The sequence below is a fragment of the Egretta garzetta genome, unplaced genomic scaffold (genome assembly GCF_000687185.1).
Source record: "Egretta garzetta isolate BGI_Z169 unplaced genomic scaffold, ASM68718v1 scaffold87, whole genome shotgun sequence".
In the NCBI taxonomy this organism is placed as follows: domain Eukaryota; kingdom Metazoa; phylum Chordata; class Aves; order Pelecaniformes; family Ardeidae; genus Egretta; species Egretta garzetta.
This window is the reverse complement of record NW_009260286.1, coordinates 701,474-706,074: the sequence shown is the minus strand read 5'-3', so window position 1 is coordinate 706,074 and position 4,601 is coordinate 701,474. Positions and strand designations below refer to the sequence as shown.

The 4,601-nt window shown below is 38.9% G+C and overlaps 1 long non-coding RNA gene across 2 annotated transcripts; it reads left to right on the top strand.

Annotated features, from left to right (window-relative positions):
* The first annotated feature begins 6 nt into the window (after positions 1–6).
* Positions 7–4,371, top strand: LOC118452673. Of its 2 annotated transcripts, XR_004842480.1 has the most exons (4): positions 7–494; positions 1,374–1,473; positions 1,972–2,004; positions 2,543–4,371. It is a non-coding gene; the product is annotated as an uncharacterized LOC118452673 (long non-coding RNA). The 2 variants fall into 2 exon arrangements; XR_004842479.1 differs by having other exon boundaries at positions 7–1,473.
* The last annotated feature ends 230 nt before the right edge of the window (positions 4,372–4,601 follow it).

Sequence of the window (4,601 nt, the reverse complement as noted above, 5' to 3'; positions counted from 1 at the left end):
CGGGGGCTGAAAGGCGGCACCGCTTGCAGCCGAGAAGGGTGGCAGCGCACCCGGGACCGGGGGGGCTCGAGCCTGCCGGCTCTGCGCGCCCGGGTGGGCTCTTCCCGGTCACCGACAGGAGAGCGTAGGCGAGCAGATGCCCCAGGGATAGGATCGCCACCATTTTCCGTGGAAAACTATTTCACAGCCCGGTGAGTCTCACTATTAAGAAAGCCCCTTGATAGCCAGGCTATCAAGAATGCACCCTTGCTTCGCCGGCTGAACGAGCCACCGGTAACATCTTCTGTATTTTGCCTGGTAGCCTCACTTTGCATTTGATGTTCGTTGCTCAGTCGGTGGAAAGCTTATTTTTCTCTCACCTCCCTCCTCTATCACAGATCCAATAACCGCATTTTAGAGGGAAGCAGAATAGTATGTATTACAGCACAGTGGGTGCCTAAATGCTCCTCAGACTATTGACGAACGATAATCCAATCCCTTCTCACTGACGTGCGGTAAGAATCACTCCTCTCTCACCAACTTGTTGCCCTTTACTGAACTTATCACAGTGCCTGCACATAAGCCCCAAAACTTAAAAGCTTTGTAAAAGAAATATAGCCGAGCCATACAAGCATAGAGCTGTAGGCGACAAAGTCTCAGCCTTTTAATTTTCACGCTGACTTGTTTGGCACTGCTGGGCAAGTTATTTCAGTGCTTTCTGCTTCTTTAACAAAAAAGAACAGTATAATAAAATTACTGATCACATGGCTCAGGCTGTTAGGCTCAAGCAAGCTTTATCAAAGTATTTTTACTCTTCAAAGATGGAAAGTGCAATAATGTTTTAGTAAAGAACAATAAATGTAAAAACTATTATTCTGCTTTACCTGCATACTCCCACATCTTTCTTTTCAAGATTAAAGTCTGAAAAAGTATGGCAGAGCATGTACTTAAAAATAAAAAATATGCAACAATGACATTAGGATATATAATAAGAAAATGGGCTATTTCGATTTCCAAGCCAAAATTTTCTTACTGTGAACAGTGGCAAATTTTCATTTTTTATGAGATACTCCAAAATACAGTGTGTTTCAGAGCAGGAACTGGGGTCTTTTTCTCATCTGACATTCTCTAGAGCTTTTAATCTGTATTAGCAACCGTACTTAATCTCCTGTTCAAGAATCTGCAGGGTCTCTCAAAAGTATAGTAGTTCTGCTCCGTGATATTAGTTTTGTTATGTTTCATATCATTTGTTTTTTCATTTATTTGTTTAAAGGTTATGAAAGGATGTAGCCATTTCATACACTTTGAGTGTAAAGGAGTATTTCAGTTAAAAACCTACAATGTTTTTTGCAAATGGTATTTGGAAATCACTTCCTTTTATCCTTCAAAAATAGGAATAGAAGGAAACTGCAAGAGACTGTCCCCTACCAAACACGTTGTGGGAATGAACCTGGCGATATGTTTGCTTACAGTATCACAATCATATCACGACAAGTAATGTATTTTTCCATTTCTGTCCTGTACTACTGATAGGCTGCGTAGTTCAGATACGGTGTCCAAATTCTGTTGGTCTGAAAATGAAAAATAATATGTTGATATTCTTCAAGTTTCTGCACGCATCAAAAAAATATCATCCCCATTTTGGGAAAACCAACAGATCAATCTGTGGCCCAAAAAAGGGCCCAGACTGCAGCAGTTACAGTGAATGTCGTAACTCAGGATTGCAATGCATTGGCAGGACTGTTTGGGGAAGCTTGCATAACATCTGTCTGCAACATGCCTGATTCAAACCAGCATTCCTCCTCTCGTGAACACTGATGACTTTTTAAAAGTAAAATAAACTTGGGTCATTATGCAAGCAAACTGATTTTCCTGGGTGCTTATCCAGATCTGCTTAAGCAACAGAAAACCCACAACTTAAAAGCTATTTATTTTATATTTACTAAATATTTTTACCACAGTTGTGTCCTTTTTTCTCCTTTTTTTGTTCAGCGTTCTGATCTCAGTCCTGTGAGCCATACTCAAGTGAGTACTCTTTATGACGCCAGAGGGACTACTCTTGTAGAGGGATTGATGCAGTTAAAAATCCCCGCTCGCTGCTTTGAACATTTTTAGTGCTTTATTCTCATTATGTTAGCATAGTAGGGAACATGTAAAGACATGCTTCATTTTGGATGTTTACTCCCTAGATTGTTTTTCACAGATGGTTTTATTTTCAGGTTTCTTAGTTGTCTTGTTCCTCTTACAAGGTGTGGCTAGTTATTTTACTCAAACGGCTTACGGCTTTGTAGCTTTTATGTGAGCTCCACTGCCATTTTTAGTACTCACATATAAATAAATAAATCACAAATTACAAGGTTTGCTTGTTAGTTTTGTTTGGAATTTTTGTGCGTAATACAGAGAACATGTTAACATAGGATTAATATTTTATATCACGCATACTTAAAGATTTAAGTGTGGTTAACAACAAAAGATGAATTACAATAGAAATGGATTTAGACTTAATTTCACTAATCCATGAATTTACTTGTTCCCATTTTTTATATCTGTTATTTCTTTCAAGTGTCACATGAAGACAGAACAGGATTAAAAACCTGTTTTGACCCTCTTCAGCACTCTACATGCAGGAAAAGCTTTGTGATAGATATAGGAACTCTGAGTAGTGGAAGACAAAAGACAGTGAGGAAAGGAAGGGGAGAAGGATTTGAGCCACACTCCTCTTAAGTGTTACGTAAAAATTTTGTAGCGCTCATTCACAGTAAGATTCAATTTCAAGACTTGTAGTTTGGTCTTACAGACAGATATCTAATTACTTCTGAAAATAAATGCCATTGGGAAGGACTATATTTCAAATGGAATTGAGTTTGTAACAAATGCCGAAGCTTAACAGCAGTGTTTGACACCCTTTTGTCTGCAGTTGTTCAGAAAAGAAGGTGCAGGTATCTGAAACATACATTAAGAAGAAGGCACAACATCTGCTGTGGCAGGTACACCACTGGGAAATTGGAAAAACATGAAAAAGTACTTGAGCAAAAGTATTCCTTTCCATGAAACAAGACTTGGGGAATGAAATCTTCTTGGGACTTAGCAATGTAAAAAGCCATTAAAAAATGACCCAGGATAAAGCAAGCAAGCTTTGTTTGCTCCATGAGTAGTCTTTAATGGCACGAGAAATATTTGGAGATGGAATATTTTGTTGCCACCTGTCTCCATTTTACGAGGAAATTGGGAACGCATTGCAACAAAAGAAGAAATCCTTCATCCTTTATTCAGGACTTTTATAGAGAGTTTAAGCCTAGTAAGGACCAGAGAGCTCTATTCAGTGAGTTATCATTTGCTTCAATCACGGGCAATTTACCAGATTACTTTGCACTATCTCTGAATAGCTATAACATTCCAAAGAATGGAAATCAAATCATCTTTTCAGGACTCTATTTATAATCTCTCGTGTGCTCCTCTCTGTCATGCTGTCGACTCATCCTGGTTTCAGCTGAATCTCAGAATAAAAAAAGATTCACAGGAGATCTTGCTTAGGTAAACCTTTCCTGAGGGGGATCTTAAGAAATTAAGATTGCGTGGATTCTCCTTTGAGATTGTCCGTTACACAGACATATGTAATGGGATATAAGTTTGGAAATATCGAACAAGCAGTGTCCAGTAGTCAGGACTGGTACTACCTTGAACTTGAACAGATAAGGAGATACAGCCCACATTGCTAGCATTTTGCAATGTTATTAAAGATGACCCTACCATTATCATTTCAAAACGTGTAATAATTATGTTTTAGAATTAAATAGTTAATGCTCGGTGCTGTTATCAGCACAACTATCTGGAGATTGTTTTCCACACTACAAAAGATAACATCAGTGCAACTTGAAGCGGGATCAGAGAGTAGATTTCTTAGATGACATTAAATGGGACTTCCCTCCTAATATTTCAAAATTATCTTCCCATCACATCTAGCCATTAGCTTCCATAACATTTTTCCCATTGAGCTAAGGTTACAGTAGATAGTTTTTCTAATCCTAATAATTGTGTGAAACTCGCAGGCTGATGATACCGTAAGCCAGGAATCTGCAGGATCATTCAGGCTGTAAATTGCTTCCATCTTGAGCAAAAGTGGCAAATCATCTCACTGTGCTGGGCGATGTATAGCTCTGCCCTAAACCCAGGCATTTATTAACACATTTGTAGATAAGCTTTAGGAGCATATGAACGCAGAATGGCTTGATTACGGTCACATGGGAAGTCCATCAGGAACGTTATTTGCTCATAAATCTCCCTAGTCCTCACACACAATTCTAGCTTTAGAAGTATGTTTTCCTGTTACACATCCAAGAATGATCTCATAAACTACACTACCATATCATCATTGTAATTTCACTTAAGAGCATCTTTGTTTTGAGATTTCACATCACATGGTATTTCCAAATGTGTGTTATCTGGTACAAACAGTTGCTCAGGCTGTCTTGAATTTTTCGTGGTTTTATGTGTTCCACGCTACTTTTAAAATTGAAGCTATATTCACTTTCCTCGCGGATTTGCAGTCCAAGAGTCCAGAAGCATGCGTGGAGGCTCCTTCCACTGCATGGGGGTAACACCCTCTTCATGAATGCTGATTC